This window comes from Lissotriton vulgaris, chromosome 10 (genome assembly GCF_964263255.1).
Source record: "Lissotriton vulgaris chromosome 10, aLisVul1.2, whole genome shotgun sequence".
Classification (NCBI taxonomy): Eukaryota; Metazoa; Chordata; class Amphibia; order Caudata; family Salamandridae; genus Lissotriton; species Lissotriton vulgaris.
The window spans coordinates 1,043,094,058-1,043,115,322 of record NC_141698.1 but is presented as its reverse complement, the minus strand read 5'-3'; the positions used below and the strand labels follow the sequence as shown (position 1 = coordinate 1,043,115,322).

The 21,265-nt window shown below is 48.2% G+C and overlaps 1 protein-coding gene across 1 annotated transcript in view; it reads right to left on the bottom strand.

Moving 5' to 3' along the window:
- TOPAZ1 (testis and ovary specific TOPAZ 1) overlaps window positions 1-21,265 on the bottom strand; it is a 1,918,280-nt gene that overhangs the window by 1,488,272 nt on the left and 408,743 nt on the right. The window lies entirely within an intron of this gene.

The window sequence follows — 21,265 nt, the reverse complement described above, 5'->3', positions numbered from 1 at the left end:
AAGCGGTCTAGAATCGCCTGAAAAGGCATCAGCACTCCATCCTCATACAGGTCGCCTATGAGCTGTATCCCTGCATCCTCCCAGACCCGTAGCTGCGACCAGTCGCCACCATGCGGCAATGCCGTGAGCATCCCTAGTGGGATTTCCGGGGCATAAGGATGTTTCACTCGCGACTTGCGGTGGACCCGGTTCCAGCACGATCCTATAGTGGGTTCTTCCTGTGTGAGGTCTCTCAGAGCCAGCCTTTGTTGCAGTGCAATATAGGATGGAACGTGTCTGGGTATGCCCAGTCCCCGCTCCTCCTCCGGGCCTCGAAACTCCCGTGCTATCTCCGGAGTGTAGGTCTGCAGTTGGGCAGCCAAGTAATACGTTTCAGTCGGGGACAGCCAGCCCCCCTACCGCTTTAGGTCTCATTAGGGTCTTAAGAACCACTCTGCGGCGGCCCGAGCCCCAGAGGAATGCCACGAGCAAAGAGTTCAAGTTCCGGAAGATGGCCGGTGGTATCCAGACCGGGAGCGCCCTGAAGTAGTATAGTAGCCGAGGAAGAGCCACCATCTTCAGCAGTGCAATACGTCCTGCCACCGATAGTGGCAGGGTGGCCCAGAAGGACATGCTGCCCTTTAACGCTCTGACGCATCGGGAGATGTTGCCCCCAAGGATGTCAGCAGGGCTGTGATAAATGTATACCCCCAGATACTTAAGGCATTCAGGCGCCCATCTGATCGCCCTGGGAGTGTCGGGTTGGGGTTCTCCCCCGCGAACAGGCACGTTTTCGCCCAATTTACCTTAAAGCCCGACATCTCACCGAAAGTCGTGAGTACTATGTCAGCTCCGGCCAAGGCCTCTCCAGCATCCTCAAGGAAAAGCAACAGGTCGTCAGCATAAAGGGAGATGTACTGCTGCCCCGATAAGGTCCTCAACCCCCTGTAGTACGCCCGGTGCGAATCGACAGCGCCAGAGGTTTCACCGCGAGCGCAAAGAGCAACGGGGACAGTGAGCATCCCTGCCTCGTGCCTCGCTCCACTGGGTATTGTTGGGAAATCAGCGGGCCTGATCGTACTCTAGCCAGCGCCGAGGCGTAGAGCACCACGGTCCAGCGTAGGAACCCCTCCCCGAGGCCGAAGCAACCAAGCACTCTACGGAGGTATTCCCATTCTAGGCTATTAAAAGCCTTCTCTAGGTCAATCGAGAGGATCATGGGATGGGGGCCTCAGCGTGGTCCTCCTCCAACAGTCGAAGCAGGCGGCGGATGTTCATTGTAGTATTACGCTTGGGGATGAATCCCACCTGGTCTTTATGCACTAGGGAGCCCATGTGGCCCAGCAATCCCGAGGCTAAAATGCTGCTCAAAATCTTATAATCGACCGTCAGCCTCGAGAGCGGCCTGTAAGATGCTGGGTCGTTGCCCTCCTTATCGGGTTTGAGCAAGGGGACCACCAGGGCCTCACGCATCGAGCTAGGCAGACGCCCAAGGCGCTTCGCCTCCCTGTAGACTATCAAAAGCCGTGGGGCCAGGAGGTCAATGTAGGCGGAGTAAAACTCCTTGGGAAGTCCGTTCAGGCCCGGGGTCTTGTTTCGCGCCATCTTTATGGCGCTGCGGATCTCCCCCAGTTCCACGTCTCTCCCCAATTCCTTCGCCTGATCCGACTCCAGGGCAGGGATCGGTAAATCACGTAGGAAATCGTCAATATGGGTAGTGTCCAGTGACATCCGACTTCGGTATAATCCTGCATAGTAGCGTTGAAAGCAATCAAGGATCTCGGGTTGGGTATAAACCTCAATGCCCTCCGCGTCTCGCATGGCCACCGTGGGGGAGGTACGCCTCGTAGGGTTGGCCAGCCAAGCCAGGAGCGCTCCTGATTTATCTCCCTCAGCAAGCGACCTAGTCAGATAAGCCTTGGAGTCGAAGCTACGCAGCAGTTCAACGTCCACCGCTTCTCTCGCCGCCGAAGTCTGTTGTTGAAGCTCCGGGCGGCCGGGACGGAGGAGCTCCGTCTCGCGGAGTTTCTGATCAGTTTTGGCTAGGTCCTCCAGAAGGACTCGTTGCAATCCCACCTTCTTTGTTATGCAATAGCCCCTAACCACCACTTTAAATGCATCCCATTCAATGGCCCTCGCCCCAGCTGTGCCCTCATTCTCCGCGAAGTACTCGACGATTCTGTCTTCAAGTTCACTCCGGAACACCAAATATTCCAATATCTCGGGGCGTAGCCTCCAAGTTGGAACGCAGGGGGTACCCGGGAGCCACCTAAAGTCGGCCAGTAGAGGATTATGGTCGGAGATGGTCCTCGCCAAATACTCAGATCTCACGGTCGAGGACACCAGTTCCGGCGACCCCAACAATATATCCAACCGCACACGCAACTTGTGCATGCCGGAGAAGTGAGAGTAGTCTCGGGCACGTGGGTGCTGGGCTCGCCAAATGTCCGTCAGTCCCCACTTAGTCTGCCATTCCAATCTACCCTTGGCTACCCGGTGGGTTGGTGAGTCTGGAAGCGGCGGATGGGATCTATCGAGGTCGACGTCCACCACAGAGTTAAAATCTCCCCCGATTAACAGAGGTCCCGATAGGTAATGGGCCAAAGAGCCCGACATTTAAGCCAAAAAGGCGTGCTGGTCCACATTAGGTGCATAAATGCAGCAAATGTTCAGATCCTTTCCCCCCAGTTTGCCAGCAATGGCCACAAACCTCCCCTCCGGATCTACGGTGTGTTTAGTTACTTGCAGGGGAACCCCAGCCCGTACCCAGGTCAGCTTGCCTCTAGCATAAGCTGAGTATGTGGTATTGTATACCTGCCCCCTCCACCTACGCTGCAACTCCAATACCTCTGACTTGGTAAGGTGTGTCTCCTGTAGCAGCGCAATCTGTACGCCTCTGCGCACCAGGTAAGCGTGAACCTTATGTCTCCTGGACATGGAATGCAGACCTCGTACGTTCCATTGTCCCATGGTATTTCATCCAGTCTCCACCAACAAAGCTCAAGTACTGTTAAGCACAGTGTAAGCCCCACACCGATGGCGAGTCCTCCCCCCAACAACAAAACAGTCCCCAAACACTTACCCCCCCCCCCCACCCTCCCCAGAACAGGTCCCAAATAGTACCATCTAGTTCCTATCCAAACTGCACCCACAGAAAAACCCCAAACTAACCTGACCGTAGCCACCGCAGGTGTGCCTTAAGGGCAAAGTGGGGGCCGAGCGTCAAAGCTACTTAAGTGCGACTAAGCCCTGAGTTATGAGGGCCGAAATAGGGTGTGGCCCCAACCCACCTGATAATCAGTTATTCAACAGTTCCCGCAAAATTCCTCCTCCCCCCCCCGCCCTTCCCCCCTAACTGGAACCAGCTCACCCGGTGTCATCCCTGTCTATCAAGCAGGCCCTCTGCCGTCTCCGGGGTTATCACAGGGAGGTTCACGCTATCAGTCTCAGAGTCCTCCGTGTCCGTGTGACCTCCACCCCCACCAGGCTCAGAGTCTTCAATAATGGGTCTGCCTTGGGAGCCTGACATACTGGAAACCATCTCCAAACCCCGAGCCGTTCCGCTGTAGTCTCCACTGTCGAAGGTCGGCCATATCTACCTCGGCGATTCCGGATCCTTTTAGACCTCTACTGTAGGCCCACTTCCGAGGTAGTCTGGAAGGAGGACCCAAAGCCATCTTTGCCAGCTCTGTATAGTTCAAGCCAACTGCACGCGTCCTCCGGGGTATCGAAGAATTTGGTTGTGCCGTCCAGGATGATGCGGAGCCTTGCCGGAAATACCAAGGAATACTGGATGCTCTCACTCCTCAGTTCTCGTTTGATCGCTACGAAGGAGGCCCTCCTCCGCTGAGTCTCATAGGTGTAGTCTGGAAAAATGTTCACTCGACTGTTTGCCACCTGGTATGGCCCATTCTGTCTGGCGGCATTGAGAAGTAAATCCCTGTCGCGGAAATGTAGTAGTCGCGCCACCACCGGGCGTGGAGATCGGCCCTGTTGCGGCGGTCTGGCTGGCACCCTGTGCGCCCGCTCCAGAGTGTAGAAGGAGGAAAGCCCCTCAGGCGCCACCACGGTCCTAAGCCAATCCTCCAGATAGGCCACCATGTCACTACCCTCGATTTTTTCCGGTAGGCCCACCACACGGATGTTATTCCTCCTATTGCGCCCTTCCGCATCCTCCGCCCTTCGTTCCAGGGCATCTATGCAAGTCAAAGCGTCCTTCATGGCGGCGGATAAAGTTTTTTGAGTGGGTTCTAAGATTCCCACCGAGCTCACCACTTCTTTGACTCTGTCCGAGAGCTTACCGTCGTCCGCCCTGAGCAAGGCCAGGCTCGTCGCGACCTGGGCAATGTCTTGTTGGAGGGCCGATCGTGTGTCAGTGATCTCCGCCAAGATCTTGTCGAGCTGTTGTTGAAGGTGCGGGCTCTCCGATCTCCCCGGATCCAATCGATTGTCCCTATCGGGTGCCTCCATGTCCGATGTGGTCTGAGTGCCGCCGTTAGTACTCTTCGGCGTCACCATAGCGGCCGTGGTCTCCAGTAGAGGACCCGTGGACGCCCAGTCGGGGGAGGGTCAATCAGTGTGCCTCCGGTTGTCGCCGAAAGATCCGTGCCGATGCGGAACAATGGTCGGGTCCCGGTGCAGTTGTAGGAGATATCTCAACTATCTGTACGTCAAGTGCACAGAGTTGGGTGTTCTCCCAAAGTGGTTTCGTCCGTCTGCCGAGACTGTAGGAAGCCAGCGGTCATGGCAGTGGGACTTCGCAGGCTCAGACGGCAATGGTGTCCGTCTTTGATGCCACGTGGCGCGAGGACCCAGCAACCTCTTTCCTCTGCCAGTCCACGTGGGCCACAGGTCGGGAGGGGGCCAGCAACTCCTATCTTGGTAGCAAAAGGGCGGAAGGGGGAGGGGAAGGGGTCACCACTAGGCAGTAGTACACCGCCAGGGTCTTCGATCTCCTCAAGGCACCGTCGCCTCCGCCACTAGCTACAGGCCTCGCCGACCACCAAGTGATTAGTCCAAACTCCGTTCAGCCACTCTCGCTGTCCCTCAGTACCCAGATTGGGCTCAAGTCTCTCTCAGTGTGGTATGAGTGGACACACACGCTGCTGATTCCGAGGGCCAAGATGGTATAGGCTCGTGTCGTTCCGGGCAGGACGACGTGTCCGGCCGCTCCCCCTTCTCCTCGAGGCTTCGTGGCGCAGTTAGGGCTCGGCCGGGCGGCGGTCTCGATAGGCACCGCTTAGAAGGTCACAGGTGTTTCCTGTCGCCCAGGCAGTCGGCACCGGCGTCGCCCCCTTAGAGGGGATAGGAATAAGGAGGTGTCACCGAAGGCACCGGTCCTCCTAGGCCCACGGGCCGCTTCAGGACCATGGAGACGGAGCGGGCGCCATCTTGAGCTCCGCTCTGCCAGCCCTGTGAATTCTCGACCGCCCCGAATGGGCCTCGCTACAGGTCTCCAAAGTCGCCTCCCGGTTCAGCACCCACAGCGCTCAGCAATCTGGGGGTCGGGGCGCCCTTGTCGCCCGGGAATCAGGATTAATGGCGGCTCGATCGCGGAGCCGAGTGCTCAGGCGACCTCCACCATCGCCGCTCAAGCCACGCCCCCCTTGTCAGGGAATCTCATGATGGACATCTGGGCATTTCTGTTACCATACAATGTGTTCGAAAACATTTTTGGTGGCCGGGTATGGACAATGAGATCAAGACCACTGTTGAGAATTGTCTGTTGTGTTCTTCTTCTGAAAAAACACTCAAAGTTACTACACCTCCTTACCCAGAACATGAGGTTTATCATTGTTTTGACAGACTATGCTTCCAAGTGGCCGGAGATCAAAGTTGTCAGAGAGGCAGGTTCCAACAGTGTTATAAAATTTCTGAAGGATGTGTTTTTGAGGGAAGGTTTTCCTCAATTTCTTGTTTCCGCTAATAGTCAGTTTGTGAGCAATAAATTCCAAAGTTTTCTTAAATCTAGTGGCATTAAACACCTCAAGAGTTCTTTATATTATCCACAAGCTAATGGCCTGGTGGAAAGAATTAACAGAGTTGTGGGGGAATGTATCAAATGGGCTGTCAAAGGAAAGCATGATGTGATGTCTTCACTAGAAAGTATGTTGTGGTTCTACAGAACGACTCCCCATTCAACCACTAAGTTTTGTCCCTTTGAAGTTTTGAGAGGGAGGAAAGCCAATACCAGTTTTTGTCCTGGATGGATGAACAGATGGTTTGACTCTTTGGTTGATGTTGAAGCTATTATGGATAGTGTCAGATCTAATGTGCATCACATGCAGGAAAAGAGAGAGTGGTTTGATAAGAAGAGAAATGTCAAGGTAGTATCATTGTGTGTTGGTGATTTTGTAAGGATCAAAAAACCTGTGTATAACAAGAAAGGAAAGGGTAGGTTTAGTGATCCTGTCAAGGTGGTCAAAATTGGTAACAACTCTGTTCAAGTAGTAGGTGGTAATTGGTGGAATGTGTCTAAGGTTGTTAAAACTAAATCTGGTTCTGGGTGTTCTCTCAGCAGTAATGATTCTAAAATTCTGGACAGTAGTGATTCTGACCAATCAACCTCTCTTATACAGAGGAGGAGAAGCTCAAGAGTTACTGTTGTACCTCGTAGGTTTCGGGATTAATTTTATTTTTATTTTACTGTTGTACATTGTTTCATGCCTCACTGTTTTTTTACTTTTCGTTTTTTTTTAACTGTTTAAGAAAAGGAGGTATGTTATATTCCAGGCACACTGTTTTATGTTATGTTGAATGCTCAATGTTTGTAAGTTATGCTACTAGAGATTTCATGTAGTGCTGATGTTAATGGGATTGTGATGTCATTGCATCTGGAATGTTATGATTTCAATGCTGGGAAGTTAACTGGGACTGAGAGGATTGCTGGCAGATGATAAGCTGTGTAGATATACATCTCTACAATAAACCCAATTGACACTCTTCAAGTATCTAGGATTTATTGATTTTTTAACACAGTGTTATCTCTAGATGCCTCAATGGCGTTCGACTCCATAGAATGGCATTATTTGTTTGATGTCCTGGAAAGGGTGAGATTGAGCCCAAAATTCATAGCCTGGGTGAAACCGTTATATACGGACGAGTTGGGACAGGTGAGAGTAAACAGCTATACGTCCCGCACATTCAGGTTAAGAAGAGGAACTAGACAGGGATGCCCGCTATCCCTGCTGATATTCTCCCTTCTACTGAAGCCCCTTGCGGCCTGGGTGTGCAGGGATGTGATGGTGCGAGGGATGAGTTGGGCGAATGCTGTGGAAGATCGTATATCATTATATGCGGACAACATATTATATCTAGCCACCCCATATAAATAAATAAGGGCAGTGCTCGACATCTTCACACATTTTGGCAAGTATTCGGGGTATGCGATCAATTGGCACAAGTCCGTACTATTTATGTTGAGGGGCCAAGTCCCCTGACTTCTGACTGAATGCACCATAGCGGTGGCGGAGGAGGGTTTCGTTTTTTGGGGGTCTTTGTCACATCGGATCCAGCCCTTTTCTACAGCTCCAATTTGGCCCCCCCACTGGCTAGACTACGACCGATTGTAAAGCACTGGAGGTCCCTGTCTCTCACAGTGGTGGGGCGTGCTGCACTCTTTAAGATGCTGGCCGTTCCTCGTTTTCTCTACATACTCCATAATTGTCCGCACAAAGTTCCAGACTTGTGTTTTAGAGCAGTTGAAGGTGAAATCCGCACGTGGCTTTGGGATGGGAAGGCTCCCAGGGTCACACTGAAGAAATTGACAAAAGGCTGGTACAATGGAGGTATAGCGTTGCCTGACTTTCAACTCTACTACAAGTGGGACCTCATAGGTATCTCCGAAGTGAAAGACCTGGTTAAGAAGGGAACTATACTTACATTTGGGGACCTTCAGGGTCAATATCACCTGGCTCAGGGAGAAATATACAGATATTTACAGATTAGACACGCGATACGGGCGGCTTTTCCTTCCCTTAAGGACATACCAGAGTCGTCACCATTGGAGGACCACGGGCCTCTAAGCTGAAAGGCGATATCTCTCACATATATAAGAAGTTATGTAATAACCTGCCAGACACTTTTCCAAAGTTTAGAGAGCAGTGGCAAGATGACTTAGGCCCAATAAGCGACGAGGATTGGCAATTGGCTCTTGTGTCCCCTCGGGAAGCGGCCATCACACTTAAATTCAGGCTGATACAGCTTAGGATACTTCACCGTTCATACATGACAGGGAAAACTTTGGCGAGAATAGGGTCTAGACCTAACGGCCTGTGCTTCAGGGTTTGCGGACAACAGGCCACCTTTTACCATACTTAGTCGAGCTGCCCAAAGATACATGCCTTTTGGGAGGAAGCTTAGGATCACATGCAGGCGGCCTTGAGAAAGGAGATAGTGTTGACGCCACGACTGGGAGTGTTGAATGTATGGGAAGCGACTGATCTCACGGAAGTTGAACAACAATTCGCAACACTGGGGTATACGTTAAATGGGAACTGGCGAGAAGGTGGGGGAAGGAGCGATTCCGCCGTCCATAACCCTGTGGGCAAAGGAGCTGGATAGATGTATGTCAGCAGAGACCGAAGTTTTTGTTGCTCGGGGTGCCCCAAATAATGGGATAGGAAATGGTTGCAAACTAATAAATATCGGGGGGATCCCTGTGTGTCACCTATGGTGGAAATGGAGATGCATAGACGTACAGACCGGGAGGGTAATGATTGATATGCAATTTAAATTACTGTCTGATCAATACTATGTTGACTGATTTGAAAATTTCGTCAAACTATGTATGTATGGCTGTCATTAAAACCAATAAACACTTTTCATTTAAAAAAAAAAAGAATACGTTTGCCATATGAGAAAAGAACCAGGGTAAAATCCAGGACACTTGTGAAGCTTTAGAGGTTCAAATTTCTGCAATCACGGAAAGGATTTGTTTGATGGGAGCCCCTGTTGAGGCCCTGAATATGGAAGTAAAGATCAACCGGGCTGAGATTCAAACAATAAAAGCTGGAGAGAAATCTATGTTGGACAAAATTGAAGCCCTTGAGAACAATAGTAGACAAAATAACATTAAAGTTCTCAATGTTCCAGAGGGGTTGGACAGTGAAAATATCAAGAGGTTTTTATAGATCATTTAAAAGAGTTCATTCCGACCATTGACTCTTTAGACCTCGAAACTGACATTCAGAGAATTCATAGAGATCCTTTTTTAAAAACCCAAAAAGGACTCCCCCCAGAAGAATTTTGGTTAACTTTAAAACCTTTCTTTTGAAGGAATGCATCCTATCCCTTGCACTTAAAGCTGGATCTTTTACTAGGGGAGATTGGTTGTTTAGGATCGGATCTCTCTAGAATAACACAGGAAAGACTATGGAAACTGGGGAAGTTCATTCCAACACTGAGATCTTTAGGTGCAACAGTGCAACTGAGGTTTCACACTCTCCTGAAAGTAAGGGAGAAGAACAAAATGTTTAACTTCAGAGAGCCTAAGGAGGTGGGACCCTTCAGAGAGCAAATTAAGGCCCAGAGATAACTTATTGTTTTTTGGTTTTTTTAATGTGTAGGTAATTCCGGGGGAGGGGAGGGGTTAGCTTTACTGGCTGAATAACATCAGGCCCAGACTAGTTTATGGGAGGGTTCCCTTGAAGGGGGGGTGGGGGGGGGGGCGGGGGGGGGGGATTTTGGGGGGGGGACAGAGGACGTTTTACTGAGTGGGGAGCATAATAGGGAAAAAAGTCTTCATTGGTTCAATGCATAGGATATTGTAATTAAATACAGAGTGGTTCCAGAGCAACTGTTTGGCTGGCTGCCTGTGACTATTTTAAATCTTGAATGGTGCTACAGATATAATCTTAAACTCTTCTTTAGCCCCTTTTAAAATATTAACATGGAATGTTAATGGCCTTAGGGTTCTGAGTAGGCAGCAGAGATTTTTTCAATATCTAATTCCATCAAAGTATGACCGTTATTCTCCAGGAAACCCACTTAACCTTCGAGGAAAAAACATGGGCACTTCTCTCGGATAGATTTTTTCCTGGCAGATATAAGATTTCGGAATCACACAATATCTGGAACACATGTCCCGGAGCACCTCTCTGATCATTCGGCTATAGTCCTAGAGGTGCAAATGCCAGGAGGTGTGTCAACTAAAAGGTGGACCTTTGATAGAACCCTACTTTTAGGCTCCCTAATAATATTGCAGTTGAAGGAAGAACAGTATTTTTTTTAATCTAACAAATACTCAGCTGCATTGGAGGTAATCTGGGACGTTTACAAGGTCTTTATAAGAGGTTGTGTAATAAGCTTGGGAGCCAAGAGATTTAAGGAGATTAGAAGGACGATTCAGAAATTGGAAGCAGATTTTTCCAGAGCACGGAATGAAAGTAAAACCCACACAGATATGAAATCAGGCAGTGAGGAAAGTAGAGAGGTTTTAGCTAAAAGACAACTGCTAATAAACCACCTAGATGACATCCCTAGGAAAAAATGTGAAGCGAGTTATTTAGCCAATTACGAATGTGGTGAAGGATGTGGAAAACTCCTTGCCTGGAAGTCTCGGATAAATCAGGAATTTAATTAAAGAAGTAATTTTGTCTGATTCGGATGAGGTTTCTTCAGACAACTACACTTCCTTTTTGCCTTTCCAATGCAAGGGGGTTGGTGTGAGAGACAACGCAAAAATAGAACAGGCTATTGACGTTTTTTTTTCAGGACTTATATACAGAAGATCTAGTATTCTCAGAATCCCAAATTAAAATATATATTGAGGATTTATCTTTACCATCTCTTTCAGAAAATCAAAGCAGCCTGCTAAATCGGAATGTATTCCTGGTAGAACTTAAGTCTGTAATGAAACACTTAAAAAAGGGACAGGCAGCGGGTACTGATGGTATCCCTAATGAATTTTATATAGCTTCGATAGAGGAGATCACCCCTGTATTTATTACTCTACTGGATGGGATCTTTTCAGATAGCTCTGTAAACCCTAAGTCTTGAGACGAGGCTGCTGTCTCTTATCCTAAAACCAAATAAAGACCCAAGAAAATGTGAGTCATATAGACCTATCTCCCTACTGATTGCGACTATAAAATGTTTGTGCAAAATTATAGCAGGGAGGTTGAACCCGGTAATTAGTTCTCTGATCACTCTGACCAGAAGAGGTTCATTAGGGGTCGTCAACTTCACGACTTAATTCAATAATTGATTGGTGCGATCGACATTGCTTCCACTAATAGTTTACTTCTTACGACCTTTGCTTCCGATGCCGCAAAGGCATTCGATTATGTGAATTGGCCTTTTTTAACCTATATGACTCGAAAGTTTGGATTGGGGCATCACTTTGTTAGTGCAATTACTAACATCTATAAACCCCGCACTGTTCGACTCCTAGTTAATGGTAATCTTTCAAACTCAATTATGTCTGAGAGGGGGACGAGACAGGGGGGACGAGACAGGGGTGCCCCCCCCCCCATTGTTTGATCTTGATATCAAGCCTTTAGCCTGTAGTATTAGGGCTAGTTATACTGTTGCTCCCTTTGATTGGGAAGGGTGGGAAAAGAAAGTCGCCTTTTATGCAGACGACTTAATGGTGTTCTCCAGGGACTCCCCTTCTATCCTACCTTGCTTGGAGGACATCTTGACAAACTTTGGGAGGGTCTCTGCTTACTTAATTAATGACCAAAAACATGGAACATCAACATGGAATACACCACCTAGCAATGTGACAACTAAACAACAAATTAGTTATTTAGGTATACAAATCTCACATAAGATCTCTGAGTTATCACAAGTAAACATCGATTCTAAAAAGAAAGAAGACTACATTACTAAGATCTTGGAGGGGTCTTCCATTGACTATAATAGGCCGCTCTAATTTGATCAAAATGTCTATCCTGCCAAAGTTTACTTTTATTTTTGATTTGTCTACATTTCAATCTTTCTTCCCTGAAAGATCTCCAAGCTCTAATAAATAGCGCTCTTTGGTCTAACAAAGGGCTTAGGATTGCATGGAGGTAGTTCCGGTGCACTAAGTAGGAGGGGGGCATTGCCGGTCCTGACCTTCGATTTTATTGCTATGCTTTCCAATTAAAGAATGTAAAACCCCTCCTGTTTAACGCTTCTTGTTTCTTCCCAATGTTTCAAGCAATGGCTAAACATACTCCCCAGGGTGGTGACGGTTGTTTGTTCAAGTTTGGACACCCCAAATATTTTTTTAAAACGTAACTCAAGGTGTTAAGATCTGCGTACGAAGTCTGGTATTACTGAAGGAAGATCCTAAAAATTCCATATTATAGTTCAGGGACCCTATTTGGAACTCCCCGGGGACTTCAACTTTTCTGAAAGATAGCCTGTCGATTCCATTATTGGAAGAAGATATTTTGGAATTGGGGTCAACTCTTACAAGAGAATAAACTTCGTCCATGAGAAGTACTTTCAAACACTACACATCAAATACTCTCAAGATTCAAGTTCAATCAGTTATCAAGTTGGGCTGCCAAATTAGATAAAGAGGGAGAAATGAATGAAGATCATGAAATCATTCTACAGGGACCCACTCATCAACGTAAAGATGTCTCCAAATGGTATTGGCTTTTGGTTAAGGGGGGGAACCACCGTTGCTACCTATGGAAGAACCCTGGAGAAGAGACCTGCCTATGACCAACGTAATATACCTATGGCAAGTATCATTGTGCACTTTATGGAATGTGGGTAAAGCTGCCCATCTTAAGAGAAACCATATGTTCACACTCCATAGGGCATATTGGACCTCGAAGAAACTTTCAAAATTGGGAGGAGATTGAGAGAAGGCCAGCCCCAAAGTGGGCTTCTGATGATGCAGACGATCTACATATGTTCTGGCGGTGGTCTTTTATCCAGAGTTTCTGGCATAATGTTGGTAAGACTCTTACTGAGGAGTTGGGGTAAGAAATTAAGGTAAGCCTGATTTTGGTTATCTTTGGGGTTTTTCCAGAGGAGAGCTTAAGTTATAATCTTTCCAACTTACAAGTTTCTCATTCATTTTTGATAATTTTGCTTGCAAGGAGGGAAATCTGCATAAAATGGATCTCCCCTCAACCCCCAACGATATTAGACTGGGTATCCTCGGTGAAACGCATCCATAGATTAAATCTTGCGAGTTCTTCAAGAAAATGAGGGACCTGGGATAATTGGGTTAATAACTTGATCATAGAATACCCTGTAAATACATATAAACCAATAAGGTCCAATGATTATGCTATAAGTGAGATTTGGGAAGAGACATTTTATTGTGTGTATACCTTTCCTCTAGGATCACGGCAGCCGGTTTCATCGGACCCCCTGACTACTCAAGACCGTATTGTTACTTTACTTTGGGGATCAGAGAATAAACCTTTGGCTTGCTTATAAACCTCTCACTTATCTATAAATGAGGACAAAAAAAAAAGAGTAAAGAAAATTGACAATGAATTAGTTGGCTTCTTCATAAAGCTTAAGAAAATGTTAGGGCAAAAGTTGTTCCCTCTTAATTCTCCTGAATCGGCTCATTGGTATTTCAAGGTAGATGAGCCTCAGAAGACTCCTATTACATCACTAGAGAATATTCTACCTATTCATTATTTCAAATAACAGAGGGAGGCAAGCCATCTCAGAGTCCAGGCTGTTGAGAGAATGTTAAAAGAATTCATATGAAAGATACGTGGTTGAGTTAGGTAGGGAACTCTAATCAGAATGTTCTTTTAATCCAATTACAGGTTTGTGGCGGAAACTTCCCCAATTTAGAAAACCCTGCTTGCGCAGACTTGAAAAGATCGCTAAACATTATTGAGGGAAGATTAGGCAGCATTTATGTACCTGGAGGCAGCCTTTCTTTCTTTTCCTACTCCCCTTTCTCCTTGTAGGATGTGAGACGCAGGTTGTTGAACTCAGGTCTGTACTTACAACTATGAGGGAGATATGGGTGATATGCATTTGCTCCTGTGGAAGTTTTGGCCCTAAGTAAGTTTCATGACAACCGTATTCAAAATTGAAATTAAAAGGCTTCCGATGAACAAATATCTCCATTAACAACCCTGATGAAAGATTCTGAATGACTCACGTTGATATCGGATCATGAATCTTTATTTTTTCACTTATAATTGTTTGCCTCTTACTTTATATGTATAACTTGTCTGCTATTTGTTCAGCGCTCAAATACTTGGATAGCTCGTGTCTGCTCTCTGTAAAACTCTTCAAATAAATAAAAAATAAATTAATTGAACACTACTTTACTGAAAACTATATGGCAGATGTCTTCCCAGCGGCTCTATGGGACGCCGCAAAAGAGGTTTTCTGTGGGGTGCTTATTTTCCATACAGCAGCCTTTGAAAGAGCGACTACGCTTCATCAGCAGGAGTTAGAAGCTCAGATACATTTGGCAGAGGTGTGTCACAGGGAGGTGGACTCCCTTAGGACTTTGCAGGACTTGCAATAGATTAGGGGCAAGCTTTTAATTAAAACAGCTGCTAAAAGGCTGATGTATGTCAACCAAACATACTATGAAAAGGGTTACAATGCCAAAAGACTCCCGCCCAAAAATTATGCATCCATTCCAGCCGGAACCACATTAGGGAGTTGATTGATGTGAGGGTCTACTTCGATGAGAGACGGAGGAAATTTTAGAGATTTTCACCCATTACTATCGCAACCTGTACCGGGCTCAACAGCTGGATGCTCAACATCAAGACAATTATTTGCCTTCTTATGTCCCCCCCAGACTGTTCGGAGAAGCTGTCTCTCCTCGAAGACGACATTACACCTGAACAGGTGGAAATAGCTTTAGGCAACCTCCCCGTGCACAAGGCGCCTGGCTGTGATTGCTATACTGCCACTTTCTATAAAGCATACACCCCTCTTTTAACGGAACCTTTCACAAGATGGTTCAACTTTTTCTGGCAAACTGGGGTGGTCACAGATACCATGTTAGAGTCATAATTCACTCCTCCTCAAGTCTAACAAGCCCACCTCATTCTGCCAGTCCTACAGGTCTATAGCCTTCCTCAACTGCAATATGAAGTTGTTTGCTTCCATTCTGGTTACCCGCTTCAGCATAAATGGCCCACCCTGGTCGCACAATGCAGTCTGGCTCTATTCTCAATAGGCAGGCTAATGACAAATAGCCTGGCTGATATGGGTTGAAAGCCAGAAACCGGTCCTTGGATGATGGTTTCCAGTACAGGGAGGACCTGGCTTAGCAGTTCGGGCTGGACTGTTTCCAAGGGGCACAGGGTCAAGACTGATTTACATATGGCTGAGTTCAAACTGGAATGGCATTGTGAGCAAAAAAACTATGGATTTAGGCCCAGATCTCTGTACTGGGGTGAATGTATGACATTGTTTTGCATTCTGTCCATCACCTGTTGTTGTTTGCATTTGTCACCCTGAGTGAGACGGTTATGCTCAGACGTGAGTCCCATGCTCTCCATGCCAATGGAATCAAGCTATCCAGGCTGATGAGGACTGAAAGCCCGAAACCGGTCCTTGGATGCTTGTTTCCAGTCCAGGGAGGACCTGGCTTGGCAGTTCGGGCTGGACTGTTCCCATGGGGCACAGGGTCAAGACTGATTTGCATATGGCTGGGTTCAAACTGGAATGGCATGGTGAGCAAAAAAACGATGGATTTAGGCCCAGATCTCTGTACTGGGGTGAATGTATGACATTGTTCTGCATTCTGTCCATCACCTGTTGTTTTTTGCATAGGCTAATGACAACACCAGGTTAGCGGTCGTCTTTATGGAGGTAGTTGAACGTCGTCAATTGATGGGCCTTCTCACTCAAGACATTGAGAAGGCGTTCAACAGGTGCACTGGAGTTACCTTATTAAAGTGCTTGACAAGATCCATTTGGGGCCCAAAATAAGAGCCTTTGTTTTAGCTCATTTTCAAAGACCCTCTGTCAAACTCACAGTTAACTGCTCCTTCTACCAATCCATCCGGCTAACGAGAGATACCCTTCAGGGATGCCCTCTATCCCCTTATATATTGGCTCTCATAATGGAATAATTTGTGGCTAAAGTCCAGGCCAAACCCATATTTTTGGAATTGTTGTCGATGGTGTGGAACATGAACTGACCTTATTCGCTGATGAAATCCTGTGCTTTCCGACAAATCCTGACATCACCCTGCCAGCATTGAAGGACGAAAAATGCTTTTTCACAGGTGTTGAGCTTCAAAATTTACCTCAATAAGTCTTTGACATATTGCCCCCACTTGTTGCCTGGTGTCAATGTGTGGAAACTAGCAGAAATCGCTGTTAGCACCAGCTGAAGCCATTTTGTTTGTGGCGGCCATGTGCTTTCTCCCTCTTCACTGTTGCCTGCTTTTCTATTACGTCCGAGTCATCATCTATAGTTAACTCCTTCAGCACTAAGCCAGAGCACTGCACATGCACAGAACAGCCTGTAGCTGGGAGAATGCACCTGTTACAGATTTAACTGTCAGGCTATTTTAACTGATGTCAGCAGTTTTGTTGCTCCTCCCACTCTGTTGAATAAGTGATTTTCATGTATCCTTATATGTGTGAATAGTTATTTGTGTGTACACTTGTACTGCCTCTTTTTGAACTTCCATGCTTACTCTGCAGTAATTTATGTATTTATTTATTTATTTATAGCATTTGTAGAGCGCTTCTGCAACCCTACGGGCATCCTGGCGCTGTGTACACATTGCTGAAAATACTGTGCATCAGAGGAGGGGGATAGTATAAAGTTCTGGTGAGATTAAACTTTGGGGAAGAGCCATGTTTTCACCTTTTTACGGAAAGCCATCAGTTCGTCTGTTTTCCTGATGTCGATAGGCAATTTGTTCCACAGATGGGCTGCGGCTATGCTGAAAGCTCTGCCACCATAAGTGGCTTTCCTGATGAAAAGGTGTATGTAAGCACTATGGTTTCTGTACTCCTTGGATTACCTCATACAGTGGCCTGAGGGTACCGTATTGACGTAGTCACCCTCATGTGAGGTGAATACATTTATTCTCTTTAATATTACAGCTTTCGTGCCAATCTCTTCTTTGTTTGTTTAAGGACTGGTGCAATAGTGAGCCCCTAAAAAGGTTCTTTTATTCCACAAATGTGTTTTAACTGTATTACATAGGGATCCTGCTAACCAGGACCCCAGTGGCAGTGCTCTCTCCTCTAAATTGACTGATAAGTACTTTGTACACCCCACAATTGACACACTGGTGTACCCCTGTAACTCCCTAGTATATGTTACTAACGAACCCAAGGTATTGGTACATCACGGGTCACCCATTGGCTGCAGCATGTATTATGCCACCCAAGGGAGCCCAAGCACACTGTGCCAGCTGGTCTACTACTGCAGTCTGCGTGAAATGGTGCAAGCATCTTTTACCCCAGATAGAAAGTTTACTTTAGAGCCCTTAGAGGACCCTCCTCCCCATGTCTACCTCTGTATCCTTGCAGGGCTAGCGTGCAAGCCAATGCTGCAACCGACCCCTGACACTGTTCTGCCCTCCTGCTGGTGTGCCCAACTCGGGCAGAGGAAGGCAGAACAACGGATTTCCTCTAGAGGAGAGGGGTAGCCACCTCTCCTTTAGAATTAAGTGTCTCTGGGTTTGGAGCGCCATCAGACTGCTTTGAAGGGCACATTTGGTGCCTTCCTTGCATAAACCAGTCTGTCACAGTTCAAGAACCCTTGGCTCCTGCTCTGGCGTGAAACTACACAAAGGACAGGAGAGTGACCACTCCCTTTCCAGAAGCTTCCCCGGGTAGGAGTCCACAGCTAAACAAGGTGGTCACTTGATTCAGCCATCTTGAATGCAAGATAAGAAGAGGCCCATGGGAGCATCTGACTGGTCACACCATCAGAGTAGTGTCCCTGACCCACACACCTCCTGCCCCGGCTCCTCACAACCACGCATCTAAGTGGGTCACTGCAGAATCTGTCCAACCCCATTCCTGGGTTACTTTAGGGCTCCTCTAAAGATGGGACACTAGATTCATCTGAAAAATTATTCTTTTGCAAGACTAGTCCTCACTATCCTCCAAAAGACTGTTCTGTTCCTGGACACTGGACTATGCTGTTGGGCTGTGCTGGAGCCAAAGACAAGACTGCTCCTGGAAGGAGGTCTCCTACTGCAACTTAATCTCAGTGCTTTGTACCCATCCTGCAACATCTGTGGCCGTGCATCCTCCTGAGTCACAAAGACTCTGTGTGCATCAAGGACAGCTGGAAAGAATCTCTCTTGGAGAGAGGGAGTCACTGCCCTGCAACCACAGGCGCCTCAACGTTGACAACTGTTCTGTGGATCCTGTTGTCCTAGAGACTCTTCAAGGCTCTACAACGAAGGTGGTGGTTCTCCCAAAGGCCTGATCTGTCTTTTATGCTACTAGGAAGACTGCAATCCCTTGTGGAGCTGCTGGAACTGCGTCTCTGTGCACCACATCTGTCTACAGTTGCCAAGGCGTGTTGACTCAACTACGAAGATCCTCAAGCTCCAAGGAATCCCAGTCTTAAGCATTCTCCCACTGGGGTTCTCCCCCCTTGAGGTCTTCACACTGCTTGGCTCCCGGCAGCTGGGGCCGGGCGGCACCTCTCGTCAGCACCACACCCAAAGGGATCCACAGGCCGGGTTCTCACAGCCGCACCCTCCGTGGTCCCATGGTCGCCGAAATTCAGGAGGGCTCAACCACATATTCAGGAGGAGAGCTACACACAAGAGGGAGAGGGTTTCCGGGCCACCAGGTGCAGAATGATGGATGAATCAGTCAGGGTTCAGAGCGGAGCTCAACAAGACATGTCTGCACTGGCCACCATGTTGGCTGCGCCCCACCAAAGCTCAAACAGGTTTATGTGAAGCTTGGGCTTCTTGGAGATCAGAGTCCTCTGATCTCCACCTCTCCCAGGTTGCGCCTCAGCCCGATGTAACATCTGTCACTACAGTCAACTCTGGGTGGAAAAGAAAGAGGGGTCTGCCACTGACCCAAGTGCAGTTAGTAAGCCACCACTGCAGATATTTTGCTGTATCCTCCGAGATCTAGACCATGTCAGAGAGATTCTCCTGATGTTGCGCCCACTGGGCCTTCTGGTCCCACTGCAGAGCCCATATATGCCAGCAGGCGTCTCACCAGCAGGATGCAGGAGGCCATGAGGCCCAATAGCCTTAGTCAGTCTCACAGGACAGAGGCTGAAACATCGGTATCAGAGCCTGAAAATCTTGGACTCGCTGCTCTGGAGGATAAGCCTGAAACTGTGTCCAGAACAGCTCAGCTGAAAGGAAGCATCTGAGAGGGAGTCAGGTGTGAGTTTGGCATGTTGATAGTGAACCTCAGCAAGTGCAGCAGGTTTGCCATAGTCTGAAGGTGGTTGACAACTGCCTGGGGTGAGCCAGTCTTCAACAACCAGCTGTCGAGGTAGGGGAAGACTGAAATCTCTGACCTCTACAGATGAGCTGCGACCAGCGCCAACACCTTGATGAACACCCAAGGGATGCTGCTAAGGCCGAAGGGAAGAACAGACAACAACTTTGAGCCAGCATGATGGGGATGGGGAAATAACTGTCCTGCAAGTCCAGCACTACCATAAAGTCTCCTGGATCCATGGAAGACAAAACTTGGGCAAGCTTGAGAATTTTAAATTTCTCTTTCAAGAAGAGGTTGAAAAGGCACAGATCTAGGATAGGACAGAGTTCTCAGTCCTCGGGCACCAGAAAGTAGTGGGAGTAGCAACCTACTTCTGACGTCGGCACCATCCCGAAGGGTCACTTGGCCAAGGGAGCCAGCCCTTCTTGATGGAGCAGGGAGAGATGATACTATGGCCCCCAGGCCCCTTTGGACAAGGCTGGGGGCCAACTAACCTGATTGCTGTCCGCCTGTCCCACATGGTCGCTGGGACCTGCACCCACAGCCACGGAAAGGCTAGGAAGACTGCTGGTAGTGGTGGCTGGTCGAGGCTGGGGACCTCTTCCATAGCCACAGAAGTGGCGGAAGGCAGATTGAAGTGGACAAGAGGTCATAGACCAGCCCAAGGACCTGGCCGTAGCTCTGCTGCTCTTTAAGGGCACAGGCGCTGAATCCACCTGGTCTCCAAATAGGCGACAACGATCAATGTCCATGTGGGGAGCTGGGCATCACCTGAAAAATCAGTTGTTCTAAGCCAGGAGTGGCCCCACCGAACCAGCGAAGAATAAATATTTCCGCCTAGCGAGTCAGTGGTGTCAAGTCCACATCTGATGGAGAACTTTACTACATCCCTCCTGTCGGCAACCGCCTGAGAGAATATGGCCCGGGCCTCCTCTGGAACCACAGGCAGCACTTGCACTGCTGAATCCCAGAGTATGGGAATAGAGGCCCTACAGGCAAGTGGTGTTCACCAACCACAGTACCAAGCTGGTGGAAGAGAACATTCTCCTATCGAAGGTATCCAACTGCTAGAATTTCCTATCCGCTGGAGTCGTAAGAACACCAGAGGATGAATGCGTGATGAGGAGGCTTGGACCATCAAGCACTCAGTGGTGGGGTACTGGGTAAGGAACCAGGGATCCCGAGGAGCAGGGGGTGGCAGTGGCTAATCGTTCGATCACAGGAGCCCCGGTGCAGGGCTTGGACCAGGCCCCAAGAAGGACGTCTGTAAAAGCTTCATTAAATGGGAATTAAGGTTCTGAGGTTTAATGCCCGGCAGAAGCACCTCTATCAAAACATTAGTTTTAACTGCCATTGAGGGCAGGTTAAGGTCCGGGAACTCAGCCGCCCTACACACTACCATAGCAGAAGAGGCTCACTCTTCAGTAGCCACAATAGGAGGGGAAACCAGGTGAGTGTGAGTGAGGTGTCTCAGTCACTGCTCTCACCGAGCACCTCATACCAGTTGTCCTCCTCAACTGTTTTTCTCCATAAGGGTCCATAGGCCACTCCCAAATGTTTCCCTCTCAGGCCTATCCATTAAATAAGGCACTGGCTCCGCTCTAAGGAGATGTCCTCAATCGGCAAAAGATGCAAGGTTTTACGACGCCCATGTGGCTCCATGTCCGAGTCAGGTATGACGATGGGGATGGTGTTTCCTAGGGACGTCTGCACTGGAGAGGGCACCAAAGGTGATCTTGGTTTCGATGGCAGCTCTGCTCCGGATACACAGTAATCCTTTAAAATCAGACTGGCTCAGAGGACAAAACCGTTGGAGTGTTTCCAGTAGGGGCACAAACCATGCACCTGGGGCCCAAAGGTGCTCCAGTAGAGTTAGGCTTCCCAAAAATTAAGCACATAGCCTCAAAAATCCTTTAATTGGGCGGGAGTCACTCCGGGTCTGGAAAAA